The sequence below is a fragment of the Trematomus bernacchii genome, unplaced genomic scaffold, assembly GCF_902827165.1.
Source record: "Trematomus bernacchii unplaced genomic scaffold, fTreBer1.1, whole genome shotgun sequence".
In the NCBI taxonomy this organism is placed as follows: domain Eukaryota; kingdom Metazoa; phylum Chordata; class Actinopteri; order Perciformes; family Nototheniidae; genus Trematomus; species Trematomus bernacchii.
In genome coordinates this window covers 14,300-30,441 of record NW_022988154.1, presented here as the reverse complement: position 1 = coordinate 30,441, position 16,142 = coordinate 14,300, and the positions used below count along the sequence as shown (strand labels likewise).

General features: G+C 41.8%; 1 long non-coding RNA gene across 1 annotated transcript; it reads right to left on the bottom strand.

Moving 5' to 3' along the window:
• Positions 1-344: 344 nt before the first annotated feature.
• Positions 345-14,554, bottom strand: LOC117475879. Its single transcript, XR_004555211.1, has 3 exons — positions 14,465-14,554; positions 12,345-12,447; positions 345-691 (listed from the first exon to the last, which is right to left on the bottom strand). It is a non-coding gene; the product is annotated as an uncharacterized LOC117475879 (long non-coding RNA).
• Between the last annotated feature and the right edge of the window lie 1,588 nt (positions 14,555-16,142).

Sequence of the window (16,142 nt, the reverse complement as noted above, 5' to 3'; positions counted from 1 at the left end):
ATGCCGCAGTTTTTGCGTGGCTGTGTCTTTAGTTGAAAGCCCAGTGGCGATCTGTTCATCTGTCATATGATCATAAAATAACGCCATTGAAAATAATATGCTACATTACAGTACAAGTACTTCTGGGTCTCTGTGTGTCATTCAAGCTCGGCTGTGTGTGTGTGTGGCACGAGCGCATTTTCTGTGAGTGCGCTAGCGAGCGAGAGAGAGAGCGCACCGGTGCCGGGGATTGTTGTTGTTAGCATCTGGTTAGCTAGCTATGCTAACGGATATAAGGAGCTGTTTCCACAACATCTACTGTCAGACTGAGAGGCTCTGATAACTACAGCTCAGTGACGTAAGGACTCTGAGTGTTTAGATAGTTCACTTTAGTCTAAGTCATCTCAGTCTCAATCGATCATTACTTATACAAATAGCACTACACCCCTGAACAGGACATTGAGTCATAGTGCCAACCAATGATAACCGAAACCCAGCCTCATGTCGCCCACACACACACACACACACACACACACACACACACACACACACACACAGACAATTGGATACTTTACCTCTTTGTATGTTGTGAGGGAAGTGGGTTGGCTTCAGGACTTCCAACATTTCCTTTTATAAACAGATATGAAAGAACACACACCAACATACACCCAAGAGTAGCAGTCTGAAGTGTTGCTACAGTACAAAGAGCCATCTGTAGAGAAACAAAAAGACAGACCATTAACCAAGAAGCAATTGATTCATTTATAAAACATTCATGATTCCTGAACCATGAGAATGGAGAAACAAAAAGGTTCAGTGAGAGGAACGTATGATGCCAGTAAACAAGAAGTAGGTCAACTGTCCACGTCAGACATGACACTTGCTAACCTCACTAACCCAGACAAAACAGAACAGAACTGAGGCGCCTCATGTGACAAAAACACCAAGAAAGTGTCATCACTGGATAAAATGACATTATAGTTGACTGTAGTATAAAAGAAACCTTTATTCGTAACAGTGTTTTTCCTACGGTATAGTGCAGTTTAATAATATAGTGTAATGTGAGGCTGTGAACACGGTCAGATCAGTGTTTCCATCAGAATGTGTGTGTAACTTCATGTGGCCAAGTTAAAAAAACAAGGCCTCACATTAAGAGTGTTCATGTCAAACTAAAAGGCCACCTTTAGTAGGTTCAGGTAAACTATTCTTCACAATATCTGAAGTTAATGAGGTACGAAGTTACGATTACGAGTAAAAACTCCCCTCTCACGTGCTGGAAAACTAACAAGGTCAAGTGTCGGTCAATGTAGTGACCATGGACACCTGTAAGTCAAATCAAGTTTTATTTTTATTTATAAGCACATTTAAAAGTGATTTTTGGTCGAGCCAAAGTGCTGTACATGTAATAAAAACACATTACTACAATCACAATAAAAGACAATCAGATATATATAAAAAATAAAAATAAAACACAAGGAAAAGTCAGGAGTCGTGCTCCGCTCGAGAAGAAGTGTGTTTTAAGAGTAGATTTAAAACCCCCTAGGGTCTGGGCCGACCTCACATGGAGGGGCAGAGTGTTCCAGAGCCTCGGGCCAGCTGCTGCGAAGGCTCGGTGCCCTCTGGTTTTGAGCCTGGTCTTGGGCACTACCAGCAGCAGCTCGTCAGCAGACCTTAAAGCTCTGGCTGGGGTGTAGCGCTGGAGGAGTTCAGCTATATAGGCCGGAGCCAGCCCATTTAGTGCTTTAAAAACAAATAAAAGGATTTTAAAATCAATTCTGAGCCGAACTGGAAGCCAGTGCAATGAGGCCTGAATAGGGGTGATGTGGTCACGCTTTTTGTGGCCAGTCAGCAAACGTGCAGCTGCGTTTTGGACTAGCTGCAGGCGTCTAATTGAGGCCTGGTCCATACCCACATACAGAGCGTTACAATAGTCCAGTCTTGAGGTAACAAAGGCGTTAATAACCTTTTCTAAGTCATTAAAGGGAAGCGTAACATGTATGTTAATATTCGGGTGGTTTACCAGCCTTCACCTCGGTCAACCAACAAGAAGGCTTTGGCTATAAAATGCAAATACAACATTTGTGTATCAATACAATCCCGGGATCTTTTGCATCGCACTCTGTCTGCCTCCAGCACTTCTTCTGAACCTGTTAGTTAATTGTAATGCTGCAGAAAATAAGCCATGAAGTTAAAAGTGTTGAGAAGGATGTCCGGGCTTCGATCTCTTCCAACAACTGGAACATGCAATAACCAGTTTTTTAAAGCTGTACACTAAATGTCATCAATTCTTATCCACACACCGCGCCCTATTAACACGGTCAAAGTGTTTCCTTACAAGTGTCCAGCAGTGGAGATCTTCGGGAAGCCTGGAGGGGAATCAAATCAATGTCCTCCATCTCCCAGGGTAACAACAATGACAGGGCTCGGAATCCTATTAGCATTGAGGGAACAAATGAGGCAGACCTCCCCAATGCTGAAAACATTTTCTATTCTCGATTCGAGAAAAATGATTTCTCCATAAACACCTCAACCCTCAGAGAGTCTCTCTCCCCTATCTCAGACATAGTCATTGAACAGGATGATGTTAGGAATCTCTTCAAACGAGTCAATATTAGCCTGTTAAACCCCACGGACCCGCCGAAGGGTCCGAAAATGCTACATCTGCTAGCACCAGTGTGATCTCTGAAGTGTCATTTATGAAACTATTAATGTTCCACACCCAGCTGACGGGAAGAAACTCAGCTAACTGACTATACAAAAAAAAATACAAAAATAATAATAATAATTCCCAGAAGAAGCCTTTCAATGAGCCCTTAGCAAATACGGACTAATGCTATTTCTGCTCATAACTCACAAAAATGATCATTTATAATTCATACTTTCTGCACAAACAACACATCATCTGAAAGCTGAGATTCCACAGATTCCATGGGTATACACCCCATCACTGCAGGCAAGAATTCACTGAGCTCGCAGCCAGTATATAGCAAATAAACAACATCAGTTTTCAAATCCATGACAATAATTAGCAGGTTACATTTTACAATATATATATATATATATATATTTTTTTTATGGAATGAATAACTATAGTGATGATTCAATGTTATAAAATGATTTTTACAGTCTGGTACCTGAAAAAGGTCAAATGGCACTGATGGAACTAGATGTGCCCATATGTGCCCAAAGCTTAGTCCGCCTGGACCTTTTTTCCCTAAATCTCTCTAAAAAGATCAATTCTCACTTGTTTTGCCTCAATCTTGATACAGGGTACTTATTATATGTTATACTTTGGATTCCTAAAGCTTTTAGTCTACTAACCCATCATTCAAGGGTGGTTTTCACTATAAGTAATGGTTTTTTGTTAGGCGGAGGTAAGAATTTACACTTTTTTACTATGTTCCATCTGAATTCACTCTGACACAGAAACATCTATATTGATTCTGACACGTCTTCATCCAACTCACAGATGTAACCTTGCTTTGAGAAAAAAGATTATTAATTTAACCCTTTTAGAAGTGAAGTTATAGTCATTTGTTCTGGGCATGTCATTTTCAAGCCTGAAACCTGAAAAACAGGCTTGGGGTCTAACAGGAAGGCCCCAGGCCCAGACCATATCTGTGGGCGTACACTCCAGTATTGTGCTAGCAAACTCTCTGGTGTTTTCCAGCATATCTTCCAACTGTCACTTGAGAATAGCCAAATTCCTGATATGTGGAAATCCTCAACTGTAATTCCCATCCCTAAGAAACCTCATCCTAAAGTCCTAAACGACTTCAGACCGGTGGCTTTAACGTCATTGGTAATGAAAATGTTTGTGAAGATTGTGAAAGGCCTTGTGATGTCAGTAGGTGGTGAACTTGATCCTCTCCAATGTGCGTATCAGGCAGGGAGAGGCGTAGAGGAGGCAAAGCTTCTTATACTGCACACCCTCCACAAACACCTTGAAAAGCCACAAGCCCACGCTAGGCTTTTGTTTGCTGACTTTTCTTCAGCATTGAACACAATGCAGCCGCATCTCCTGGTGGAGAGCCTGTCATGTCATTTTAAACTGCCCGGTCAACTTGTTTTATGGATTTTAAACTTTCTAACTAATAGAGAGCAGAAGGTGTCTGTCAATGGACGCCTATCAAGCTCTTCCTTAGGTTACTCCGAGACTAAGGCCAGAGCATATTGACATTTTCATCTTATGCAGATTTTATTCAAAGTGGAACCCAAATGAAGTTCCAGTGGATCCACTCAGGGAAATATCCTGTAGAAGAATAGACTAATATAAATACAGCTGAGGCCCAAGTGATATAAAAAATAAGTTAATACTGGAAAAGGATTTACAATGTTGATTTAACCCTCTATGGCATTACTTTTTATTTTGGGAGGAAAAAAATGTTTCACCATGTGTTTTAGGAGCTTAGGGGTCCCTGATATTATATCAATTATAAAATGTGACCCCCCCACACCCCTCAACCAGGGGTTGGTTAGTTGCCTCAGGGCAACAATGTGCTACGAGGGTATTGAAACACCAAGGATTTCTACAATTCAGAAGAAATTGAAAAAACAACTCTATATGAATTCAAAAGGTTTTCTCTGTGTGTGTGTGTGTGTGTGTGTGTGTGTGTGTGTGTGTGTGTGTGTGTGTGTGTGTGTGTGTGTGTGTGTGTGTGTATGTGTGTGTGTGTGTGTGTGTGTCTATGTGTGTGTGTCTATGTGTGTGTGTCTATGTGTGTGTGTCTATGCGTGTGTGTCTGTGTACCTAACCCTATCTTGACCTTCACTGTCCTCACTGTCAGACGGAATAGCCCTAACAGCCTGATCGTGTCCCTTCTGCCCATAACATGTTTTGGTGTCCATTTCCTGTAAATATCAGTAGATGGTAAAGTAAAAACATTGACTAGGTTTATCATGTTACAGCTGAGCACACTTGAATGATATTGCCTGTAAAAAAGTGGTCTAAGTGGCACAGTGTTGCCCGGAGGCAACGAACAAAAAAACATAGTTTTAGCTAATTAATAAATACACAATAAGTCTTTAAACAATCAAATATACTTCTTTACGTATTCATGCACATGCATGTATTTTTTATTTTAAGTTGTGTACATTTCTAATATGTTAAAAAGTGAAATGTATCTTACCAAGTGGTGGCCCTGAGTCTGCTCCACCCATGGATGTATAATAAGAACTGGATACAGCGTGGGAGGCGGGGCCTCATTCATTCCTATGAGAGTTGCTCATTCGCGCATGATGATAAAATGGCCCAACTTTTGAGAGAGCGAAACGTCACAGATTACCCGGCATGCCTGAGAAGTACCCGTATGTGCGCTCATAGCGCATGCGCAACTTTAACCATGCCCCCCAAAATGCTCGTTCACATCAAGCACGTCAATTTGCGTACACGTAACAGCACCGCACGTTCATGACAGCATGGTAATGTTTGTTATGATAGATTTGATATTAACGAGGCGGCAGTTAGCAGCTAGCGGTTAGCTAGTAATTATGCTAATTTACACATCAATCGTTATGTACTTTTATATTACGCTGTAACAGGATCTAGTGATATCCAAGCAACAGAGCTTCATTTAGCATGAAAGAATTATTGCACTGTATATATATATATATATATATATATATATACACACAGTGCAATAAGCTTCTTAGTGCAATAAGAAGCTACAGGGACGTTAATCTACGTCGGTAATATTAACTTTATTTAATACAACATTTACGGTACAAGATTTAATCATACAGCCCATGTAGTATAATATTTTACAAATGATGAATTACAGCAAACATGTGCAATATATCCATTATTACAGCTCCGTGGGCTGGCAGTAAGGCGATATGGGTCCGTTCTTATTGTGCATCCATGGGTAAAGATAAACGCATGTAGTGCTGAACACGTAACATGAACGTGCCGGGCGGCGCGGTCCCGTGGGTTAGATGCGCGTTCATAATGCAGAGGGAAATAACTCTCAGAATAACGTTATTAGCACATTTTACAACTTGAGGAACGAATGTTTTTAATAAGGGCTATACAAGTGTTCATACTGGGTAGTTTATTTAGTTTAAAAAAAAATTATCCAACGATTTACAGACCACTCTTTCCCCATGTAAGTCAATGGGAAAAAGTGTTTCCGGGCCTGGCAACCAAAAGGAAGTGTAGTACCGCCGTTTGGCCAGCACGAATATTTTCATCAGAGTCCGGCGCACTTCCTGGGGGCTTGGCTCCACCCCCAGACAAAATGCCACACCCATATAATTCCCTCATTTTATTGGACAGCAGCATGTCAGGTGACATTGTGTATATTTAAAAAAATAAAAATATTTAGAGGGCCAGTGTGAGGTCGAAAAAAGTGGTGTGTTGCCCGAGGGCAACAGTATGCCATAGAGCAGGGGTTTTCAAAGTGTGGGAAGGTGAGCCTCCCCTCAGAGAACATAAGAACAGCCGCGCCCCCCCTCCCAATTATTATTGCTATTATTATTATTATTATTGTTGTTGCTATAATGCAGGGGTATTATTATCCAGTGGAATGCCCTTACCTACTGGCCTAGTTAAATCAAAGTGGTTACTTATTTTTGTCTGGGCAGTGTAGTTTTACACACCATCTTATTTGACTTTCTCAGGGCAGACCCCCACAAAGAAAAAAATATATGTACACACGTAAGGTCATCATCTTAACAGTTTTTATGCTCGAGTCATCCGTGAGCAGAGCATCAAGTTGGCATGCCTATTACAGCTGAATGCGGCGATTACCATCTTGTTCAGCAAAACGCCTCACAAACGTATTAAGATCCAAAGCTTTAGTGCGTTTTGATTCAATGCTGAGCAAAGCCAAACTTGACAGTCTCTTCTCTGTCATTGTAGACCGCAAATACCTTATTCCTTCCGTGTAGTTTGGGTCCGAATGCTTCTCGTTTTCTGCCGCCCGTTCAATTGAAATCGCCGCCAATCACATTTCCTCGCTCGCGCCAGGGTTACAAGGCTCGCGTCTTGTGCTGCATTCACTTGCACTCGGACATCAGGGATTTTCTCTGATAAATGTCCGATGAGCCACAACTTTTATTTCAAAACAAAGCTGCCAACTGGGGTGGCCAGACGCTGTCTCCTCTCTCACTTTAGGTAACTTCACTAAAAATCGATCCATGTTGCCGCTCGCATAAAGTTAGCTGAAGTTAACGAGCTAGATTTCACTGTTTCTCTTTATTTTTTTCTCACGCTGCGCCTCCCCTGAAGCTCTCTGGCGCCCCCCAGGGGAGGCGCGCCTCACACTTTGAAAACCGCTGCCATAGAGGGTTAACATTTGATTCCCTGCTTCTTCCTGTCATATTAAAACCACCTGAATATGTTTAGAGAGCGAGGCAATAAATGCACCAAACACAATATCCATATATTTCTCTACTGATTCTAAGCGCTTTGGGCACCAGGAAAAGCGCTTTATAAATGTAATGTATTATTATTATTACCAAGAACTTTAATGCTTGCAAAAGTAAGTGAGCAACACTGGAGAGTAAGGTTCAGATGCCCTGTCCTCACTGTGCAGCTCCTTCAGCGACAGGCTGCTGCACCCCCGCTGTCTCACGGAGAGATACCGCACGTCAGCCGCGGCGTTATGGGTGGGCCTACTGGGCCTAGGCCCACCCACTCTGTTACTGGGCCCACCCATTCATTGATCAAAAATGACTGGGCGAAAATATAGTTTCCAACATTTTTATTTTTGATTATCACTAACGAACGATTACATAATAAAATAAGAGCAAACATGTGTTTCCCTTTAAAAAAAACGTAGAAAATTAAAAGCAACATGAATTAATGTAATCAGGCAACGTAAAATGTGAATTTGGACCGAACTCATAGTGGAAGCGCGGGAGCAAACACATCGTAGAACGTCTCGCGGGCGCGCGCAGATGGAGGACAGTGGACTGGACAGACACAACAAATATACCGCACTCACTAACGATGTCACAACAATCGATGTTCAGGTTTTCATTTGAAAGAGTAAGAAGAGTCATCCTCACAGCAGGTGCCGCCTTAGAGAGACGAGAGTGTGTTTAATGTTGTGCCCCGCTGAACTCAGCCCCTCTGCGGGACGTAGCACCCGTTGCAGGTCAACAGAAAATAGCATCCCAGTGCCGGACCTCTCAGCCATAGATGACCCGGCGGCTCCACAGCCACATCTCATAAAGTACCCTCAGACACTTTTTGGACAAAAGAAAAGGAGCTCCGCTGCCCACTGGTATAACAAGAACACATTCTTGGAGTATAGCATTAGCAAGGACAGTGTGTTTTGTAAAATATGCCGGCATTTTAGTGAGAGGCGGGGCCGGCGGAGAAGATACATTCAGTCGCCATGGTTACAGGGACTGGAAACATATCGACTATGCTCTCAGTAAACACGAATGCAGCGCAGCTCATGCAATAGCTATGGAGAGAAATACAAACTACAGACAGTGCGAGAAGTCTGACCATGGAACCATCCTCCATCAGCTACTCAACCCAGAGGGCCGACAGGGAGAGATCATTGAGAAAAATCGGGAACACGTAAAGTTTTACCGGACATAATTGTCACGTGTGCAAAGCAAGAGATTCCTCATTTCATATTGAGACTAAATATCTAGGGAAATGATTAAGAAACGTAGAGCTAAAATGTGGTGCCATTTGCAACTACCAGAGCGCACCCTGACGCATTCTCCAGCCCAAATCAGCAAAGCTTATGAGTGTGAAGCAACAGTGTCTGCTGCCCAAAAGCTCTGCAGTATCAGAAGGAAGTAGCCTAATGATAAATCCGCAGCCTCTGAAAAGTGCCGCGTCAGAGCACCAGTGCCTTTTGCGCACGGCCGCTCACTTCGCTAGATCCGCTAAAGCAGGGGTTCCCAACCTTTATTGTGCCAAGGACCGGCAGATACATTAAAAAAAAATCGCGGACCGGTTGTCAATTTTAACTGATTTTAATATTTACTCACCACCAGCAGGTAGCAACAGAGGCTAATTGTATGTAACAGCCTGAACAAATACTAGAACAATATGCATCCAAAACATATTAACAAAGTTTAAAAAAGAACCGGTGTTGTTTTTTGGTTTTTCGGAAAACCAAAAAACCGACGTTATTCAGTTTTTAAACCAAAACGGGAAAACAGATAAATCAACGTTTTGGTTTTGTTTGTATGATTTACGGATAATCCAGTGAATGCTGGGAAAACGAGGAGAAGGCGCATTATGAAGGAGATGTCCGGTCGCCAGTGTGTGTGTGTGTGTGTGTGTGTGTGTGTGTGTGTGTGTGTGTGTGTGTGTGTGTGTGTGTGTGTGTGTGTGTGTGTGTGTGTGTGTGTGTGTGTGTGTGTGTGTCACTGGCATTTGTTTTCAGAAGATATTATGATAGTGTCGTTCGTTCCGGTGCACTCCCGACAGCATAGCACTACATCGAGATTAAGATTAAACTAATTTATTTTGGGAACAGCCGCATATGCCGGTGTCGGACAGACACAAACACACCGAACACACAGAGCTGAGCTGAGCAGAGCACATACACACACACATCATGCGCCTTGGTGACTGACTGGACATATCCTTCATAAAACTAATAAAAGGGGGAGTAATCGGGCAGTTCGATGTGTGTAGATGTGTGTGTGGTTAACACGTAGCAGCCTGCAGTCACTCTTAAACTGTTCTGATTAAGTTAAACACAGCGAAGGCGGTGCGTAAAAAGGCACAGCTCTTTACCGAGTATACGTCCCGCTGCCTCCTGATGCTTCAGCCATTTCATGAAGTGAAGGAGGTGTTCCTTCTCTAAAGCAGCTGCGGGCAGCAGATACCGTGAGAGTCCCGGACATTAATTCATAGATCAAGGCAGACTGGTTTACTCTCCTGTTTTGCCAATCCGGTGCTTAAACAAATAGCTCCCTCTACACTCCTGGCCGACATGTCCTTAAAATGAAGTCCGAGTTTGAAATATATCTCAAATAATGTATGCACCACCATTTCCCCACATAAACATAACAGTCTGCAATCAAACGGTTGTCTCCTGTGCGCTCCTCTTCCTACTTGGCGCACCGGTAACATGCTCGTGCGCACAAGAGGCTGAGACCTTAGGCTGAGCCGCCGAATCCCTCGGAACATCATAAAAGCCATTTTCAACGGTTTTCTGGTGAAAGATTAACTAGCTACTGGATGAAATAATATGACTGGTGGCATAGGTGCGAAAATTAAACACTTTTTGAAAAAAATATTATGATAAAATATTTTTATATATTTATAATTCTGCAAATATTACGATAAACTCACAGCTATTTCGCGGCCCGGCAGTAACACCTCCGCGGCCCGGTACCGGTCCGCGGACCGGGGGTTGGGAACCCCTGCGCTAAAGGACAGCAGGCTGCAGTCTAACCACACAGACACACATCAGGTGCTCGCTCATTATTCCATATTCTGCCGTTGTATGCTCTTTGTTTCTAAACGTATCAATGTATTGTGAACCAAAACTAAATAACATGCAGTATAACATTTATTTTCACTCATTGCGGCGTGCCGCTTAATCATTTAAATAATATTTAAGCTTCTCATAAGTGAAAATGTTTAAAAGAGAAGGGTTTTGAAAAAGTGTCTTTACTATAGGAAATATGCATTACACAGTTGCCTACAATGATATGCAGGCATTTATTTTTATTACATTTTTGTTAACGAGAAACATCTATTAGAACAGGCCCAGCCGAAATTACATTGGCCCACCCACAATTGAAATCCTGGCGCCGCGGCTGCCGCACGTCCTTCCTTCCTGCAGCGGTCAGACTATACAACCAGCACAGCTGTTTTCTTCCTGTATGTTCCTGCCTGTGTACGTGACACAAGCTGCTGCTCGTAACCAATTGCCCCTTGCAGGATTAATAAAGTTGTTGATTGATTGTCCACAGATTTTCCCTGGAAATGTACAAGACTCTGTGTATCCTTGTACTCTATGTACTCCAGGGGTGTCAAACTCTATTTCATCACGGGCCACATCCAGTGGCGGCGCCAGAGCATTTTTGTTGGGTAATCTATGGTAGGGCTAACCCATACAGTGGTGGTGCTCAAGTCAGTATTTGCAATGTAATTACATACACGCTATATTACCCCCCTTGACAGTGAAACGCCACGCGTGAGGTTTAGATTATTTCCCTGTCTCAATCAAAATGGAACTGTATGAAATAAAACGGCACATTTGTCTTGTAGTAAATAAAAAGGGATCACTGTGAACGTGACGTATGATAGTACACGTTGAAGATCCAATGGGGATACTGAATGGCGGTTTCGATTGATCTCAATCAATAAGGCATGACGCAGATCCAACGTTTCGTTGCTCTGATTGGCTGTAGGTCTATTCAAATTGCATTCGGAGGCATTTTGATCTGACCGCGGCCGCGCTGATATTATAACGCCAGAGAATTTCCACACCTTTAGTGTATAAAACTCCCCCACTACTTAGACTATTCCTTGCACCCCTCTTATAGCATAAGCCCGAATGGTCTCAACCATATTGCATCAGTAACGTGCACTTGTTGTTACAGCAGAATCAGTTTGTGTGCTGTGGACACGACCCGTATATTTTCGCAATCCGTGTTCTCAACATTTAGATGTCGTTTATGGGCAACGTGCTTCTGTAAAGTAGCATGTAACCATATAATAAACATATTATATTCTTTGCAAGCTCTTGTGGGGCCACATGAAATGAAGTCGCGGGCCGGGCCTTGAGTTTGACACCCCTGATGTACTCTATGTACTGTGTATCCTTGTACATAGAGTACAAGGATACATCCCGGCAACAATTATAATATTATTATAATTTCAAGACAGTACGTTACATGTGTTGTAAAAAGATTTGTGTCAAGCACCTGTAATGCTGACAGAGTGCAGCGCCTTCACCTTCACCTTTTTGCCGCTGCTTTCAATTGAACTATTCACATCTTAAACTGCACTGTAACTTTTATTCATGTATTTTTTTCTTTTAATGTTTATTTTATTATCTTTGCTGTGATGACTGTTTTGAAATGCCATTTCCTTAATGTCTTTCATTTTTGTAAAGCACTTTGAATTGCCTTGTGTTGAAAGGTATATAAATAAACTTGGCTTGCCTAGATCACCTGCTTTAAATTAAATGTGACAGAAGCCTACGTCAGTATCACCAAACAGAGCGAACACATGTCACACTCCCCGGTTAAATCTCTATATTCTTCTCTTTCACGGAGGAAACACCCGGTGTGGGCATCATCACTTCTTGTTTCGTTTTAAATACATTACAGTAGTTTGACATTTATTACTAAACTATACAAGTTGACAAACATCACAATCATTATAATACATCATTACAAACACCACATTCAATAGTTATAATAGTAAATACCTGATGATTAAACAATACTCCAGGTGTCTTCGTCTTAGCGCACTTCAGACCTGTGTTAAACCTGTCTGTGAGCTGCGTTGATGTTATCCTGTGAACCTGAGGGCTGTAACAATACATATTAACATAACACACACACACACACACACACACACACACACACACACACACACACACACACACACGTCATTGTTTCCCCCAAGGAAGCAAGGTACGTGACCTGAGGTTTGACATGTCTCCACCTCTGTGACTAAAGCAGTAATCTGCACGTCACCATAGGCAGTACAACCTGTAAGTGTCGGAAGTAGTTAAGAATAATAATATTAATAATATGGATAATGCGTGAGCCTTAACGCAGTTAAGGCCTTAATTGGGACAAAGCGGCTTTTATCTTTTGGACATGCCCACCCTGCATGTCTCTATTTGGAAAAAGACTGGATTGTGTTCCTGCCACACCCTGTCCTCACTGTGCAGCTCCTTCAGCGACAGGCTGCTGCACCCCCGCAGGTCCTTCCTTCCTCCAGCGGTCAGACTATACAACCAGCACAGCTGTTTTCTTCCTGTATGTTCCTGCCTGTGTACCTGACACAAGCTGCTGCTCGTAACCAATTGCCCCTTGCAGGATTAATAAAGTTGTTGATTGATTGTCCACACAGATTTTCCCTGGAAATATACAAGACTCTGTGTATCCTTGTACTCTATGTACTCCAGGGGTGTCAAACTCAATTTCATCACGGGCCACATCCAGTGGCGGCGCAAGAGCATTTTTGTTGGGTAATCTATGGTAGGGCTAACCCATACAGTGGTGGTGCTCAAGTCAGTATTTGCAATGTAATTACATACACGCTATATTACCCACCTTGACAGTGAAACGCCACGCGTGAGGTTTAGATTATTTCCCTGTCTCAATCAAAATGGAACTGTATGAAATAAAACGGCACATTTGTCTTGTAGTAAATAAAAAGGGATCACTGTGAACGTGACGTATGATAGTACACGTTGAAGATCCAATGGGGATACTGAATGGCGGTTTCGATTGATCTCAATCAATAAGGCATGACGCAGATCCAACGTTTCGTTGCTCTGATTGGCTGTAGGTCTATTCAAATTGCATTCGGAGGCATTTTGATCTGACCGCGGCCGCGCTGATATTATAACGCCAGAGAATTTCCACACCTTTAGTGTATAAAACTCCCCCACTACTTAGACTATTCCTTGCACCCCTCTTATAGCATAAGCCCGAATGGTCTCAACCATATTGCATCAGTAACGTGCACTTGTTGTTACAGCAGAATCAGTTTGTGTGCTGTGGACACGACCCGTATATTTTCGCAATCCGTGTTCTCAACATTTAGATGTCGTTTATGGGCAACGTGCTTCTGTAAAGTAGCATGTAACCATATAATAAACATATTATATTCTTTGCAAGCTCTTGTGGGGCCACATGAAATGAAGTCGCGGGCCGGGCCTTGAGTTTGACACCCCTGATGTACTCTATGTACTGTGTATCCTTGTACATAGAGTACAAGGATACATCCCGGCAACAATTATAATATTATTATAATTTCAAGACAGTACGTTACATGTGTTGTAAAAAGATTTGTGTCAAGCACCTGTAATGCTGACAGAGTGCAGCGCCTTCACCTTCACCTTTTTGCCGCTGCTTTCAATTGAACTATTCACATCTTAAACTGCACTGTAACTTTTATTCATGTATTTTTTTCTTTTAATGTTTATTTTATTATCTTTGCTGTGATGACTGTTTTGAAATGCCATTTCCTTAATGTCTTTCATTTTTGTAAAGCACTTTGAATTGCCTTGTGTTGAAAGGTATATAAATAAACTTGGCTTCACCTAGATCACCTGCTTTAAATTAAATGTGACAGAAGCCTACGTCAGTATCACCAAACAGAGCGAACACATGTCACACTCCCCGGTTAAATCTCTATATTCTTCTCTTTCACGGTGGAAACACCCGGTGTGGGCATCATCACTTCTTGTTTCGTTTTAAATACATTACAGTAGTTTGACATTTATTACTAAACTATACAAGTTGACAAACATCACAATCATTATAATACATCATTACAAACACCACATTCAATAGTTATAATAGTAAATACCTGATGATTAAACAATACTCCAGGTGTCTTCGTCTTAGCGCACTTCAGACCTGTGTTTAAACCTGTCTGTGAGCTGCGTTGATGTTATCCTGTGAACCTGAGGGCTGTAACAATACATATTAACATAACACACACACACACACACACACACACACACACACACACACACACACACACACACACACACACACACACGTCATTGTTTCCCCCAAGGAAGCAAGGTACGTGACCTGAGGTTTGACATGTCTCCACATCCGTGACTAAAGCAGTAATCTGCACGTCACCATTGGCAGTACAACCTGTAAGTGTCGGAAGTAGTTAAGAATAATAATATTAATAATATGGATAATGCGTCCCTTAATTGGGACAAAGCGGCTTTTATCTTTTGGACATGCCCACCCTGCATGTCTCTATTTGGCACAGCCCCTAGTAGACCCCTCCCCTCCCCCACACACACAACAACACAGACTATAACACCCCTTGCTGTTAAATACCAACCAACTATGTGCAATATATATGCCGTTAATAACTGTGTGATATATACCTGGCTGCTAAATCCTTAGAACTGTTACAGGATGTATTTAGAAATGTATGTAACTCTCTTTATTTGTATTATATCATAACTTATATCATAACTTTAATGCATGTAACATATGTAACATAATATTATGTAACATTAAGCTGTCATTAAGATGGGAATGTTACTCCTGCATCATTATTACACATGTAGAAATGGACTTAGGGCTGAGTGTTCAGGCAAACACTTTGTTGGTTTTGGTCATTTTTAATGAGATTTGTTGACAGAAAACAAAACGACCAAATGTTACTTATCCTTAAAAATCCACCTAAGAGGACCGGAGAACTGCTTTGTCTTATCTTTCAACAGTTTGGCTCCCTCTGGTGACCGACAGTTATATTGTAAATATAGGTTTGACTTTTCAACTTGCCTAATTTAAAAAATAACTAAATAAAAGTTGACTGCAGATTGATTCAGCTCCTCAGCTAATTAATGATATTTAAATTATTTATAAAGTTATTTGAACTCTTTTTGTACAGGATTTCATTCAAGATTCAAGATTGTAACTATATACTAACTATGGATGGCATTCATTTGGCCTCCAGTGAGACTGTAAGGAACCTTGGTGTTATATTTGATCAGGATTTATCTTTTGACGCCCACATAAAATCAATTTCAAGGACCGCCTACTTCCATCTACGTAACATTGCAAAGATCAGACATATCTTGCCTCAAAGCGATGCAGAGAAACTAGTCCATGCATTTGTTACTTCAAGGCTGGATTATTGTAACTCTTTATTATCAGGGTGTACCAAGAAGTCAGTGAAGTCTCTTCAGCTGATTCAAAATGCTGCAGCTTGTGTACTAACCAGAGTTAGGAAAAGGGACCACATTACTCCTGTTCTGGCTGCCTTACACTGGCTCCCTAGAGAACACAGGATAGCATTTAAAATGATTCTTCTCGCCTACAAAGCCCTTAATGGGCTAGAGTCTCTAAAAGTACAATGGGAGCCAGAGCCTTTTCTTATCAAGCTCCACTTTTGTGGAATCAGCTTCCAGTTTGTGTTCGGGCGGCAGACAGCCTATCTGTTTTTAAGAGTGCGCTTAAGACCTTCCTTTTTGACAAAGCTTATAGTTAGGGCTGATTAGATTCAGCCCCTA